The sequence below is a fragment of the Lolium rigidum genome, chromosome 2 (assembly GCF_022539505.1).
Source record: "Lolium rigidum isolate FL_2022 chromosome 2, APGP_CSIRO_Lrig_0.1, whole genome shotgun sequence".
Taxonomy (NCBI): domain Eukaryota; kingdom Viridiplantae; phylum Streptophyta; class Magnoliopsida; order Poales; family Poaceae; genus Lolium; species Lolium rigidum.
The window spans coordinates 90,941,472-90,943,811 of NC_061509.1; positions in this window are offsets into that span (position 1 = coordinate 90,941,472).

Here is a 2,340-nt window from a genome sequence, read left to right on the forward strand (position 1 = left end):
AGAATTACATATAGATGATCTTGATCATGATAGGCAGCTCACAAGATCCGACAATGATAGCACAATGGGGAGAAGACAACCATCTAGCTACTGCTATGGACCCATAGTCCCGGGGTAGACTACTCACACATCACACCGGAGGCGACCATGGCGGCGTAGAGTCCTCCGGGAGATGAATCCCCTCTCCGGCAGGGTGCCGGAGGCGATCTCCAGGATCCCCCGAGATGGGATCGGCGGCGACGGCGTCTCCGGAAGGTTTTCCGTATCGTGAGCTCTCCGTGCTTGGAAGTTTCGTCACGGAGGCTATTTGTAGGCGGAAGGGCAAGTCAAGAGGCGGCACGGGGGCCCACACCACGGGCCGCGCGGCCAAGGTGGGGCCGCGCCGCCTAGGGTTTGGCCACCCCGTGGCCCCTCTTCGTCTCGTCTTCGGTCTTCTAGAAGCTTCGTGAGAAAATAGGCCTCTGGGCTTTTATTTCGTCCAATTCCGAGAATATTTCTTTACTAGGATTTCTGAAACCAAAAACAGCAGAAAACGACAAGCGGCACTTCGGCATCTTGTTAATAGGTTAGTTCCGGAAAATGCACGAATATGATATAAAGTGTGCATAAAACATGTAGATAACATCAATAATGTGGCATGGAACACAAGAAATTATCGATACGTTGGAGACGTATCAGCATCCCCAAGCTTAGTTCTGCTCGTCCCGAGCAGGTAAAACGATAACACAGATAATTTCTGGAGTGACATGCCATCATAAACTTGATCATACTATTTGTAAAGCATATGTAGAGAATGCAGCGATCAAAAACAATGGTGATGACATGAGTAAACAAGTGAATCATAAAGCAAAGACTTTTCATGAATAGCACTTCAAGACAAGCATCAATAAGTCTTGCATAAGAGTTAACTCATAAAGCAATAATTCAAAGTAAAGGTATTGAAGCAACACAAAAGAAGATTAAGTTTCAGCGGTTGCTTTCAACTTGTAACATGTATATCTCATGGATATTGTCAACATAGAGTAATATAATAAGTGCAATAAGCAAGTATGTAGGAATCAATGCACGGTTCACACAAGTGTTTGCTTCTTGAGGTGGAGAGAAATAGGTGAGCTGACTCAACATTGAAAGTAAAAGAATGGTCCTCATAGAGGAAAAGCATCGATTGCTATATTTGTGCTAGAGCTTTGATTTTGAAAACATGAAACAATTTTGTCAACGGTAGTAATAAAGCATATGCATCATGTAAATTATATCTTATAAGTTGCAAGCCTCATGCATAGTGTACTAATATTGCCCGCACCTTGTCCTAATTAGCTTGGACTACCTGGATTATCACCGCAATACATATGCTTTAACCAAGTATCACAAAGGGGTACCTCTATGCCGCCTGTACAAAGGTCTAAGGAGAAAGCTCGCATTTGGATTTCTCGCTTTTGATTATTCTCAACTTAGACATCCATACTGGGACAACATAGACAACAGATAATGGACTCCTCTTTTAATGCTTTAAGCATTCAACAACAATTAATTCTTTTCTCATTAGAGATTTGAGGATGTTTGTCCAAAACTGAAACTTCCACCATGAATCATGGCTTTAGTTAGCGGCCCAATGTTCTTCTCTCACAATATGCATGCTCAAACCATTCAACTCAGTGTAGATCGCCCTTACTTCAGACAAGACGAACATGCATAGCAACTCACATGAAATTCAACAATGAGTTGATGGCGTTCCCCGGTAAACATGGTTATCGCACAACAAGCAACTTAATAAGAGATAAAGTGCATAATTACATATTCAATACCACAATAGTTTTTAAGCTATTTGTCCCATGAGCTATATATTGCAAAGGTGAATGATGGAATTTTAAAGGTAGCACTCAAGCAATTTACTTTGGAATGGCGGAAAAATACCATGTAGTATAGGTAGATATGGTGGACACAAATGGCATAGTGGTTGGCTCAAGTATTTTGGATGCATGAGAAGTATTCCCTCTCGATACAAGGTTTAGGCTAGCAAGGCTTATTTGAAACAAACACAAGGATGAACCGGTGCAGCAAAACTCACATAAAAGACATATTGTAAACATTATAAGACTCTACACCGTCTTCCTTGTTGTTCAAACTCAATACTAGAAATTATCTAGACCTTAGAGAAACCAAATATGCAAACCAAATTTTAGCATGCTCTATGTATTTCTTCATTAATGGGTGCAAAGCATATGATGCAAGAGCTTAAACATGAGCACAACAATTGCCAAGTATCACATTACCCAAGACATTTATAGCAATTACTACATGTATCATTTTCCAATTCCAACCATATAACAATTTAACGAA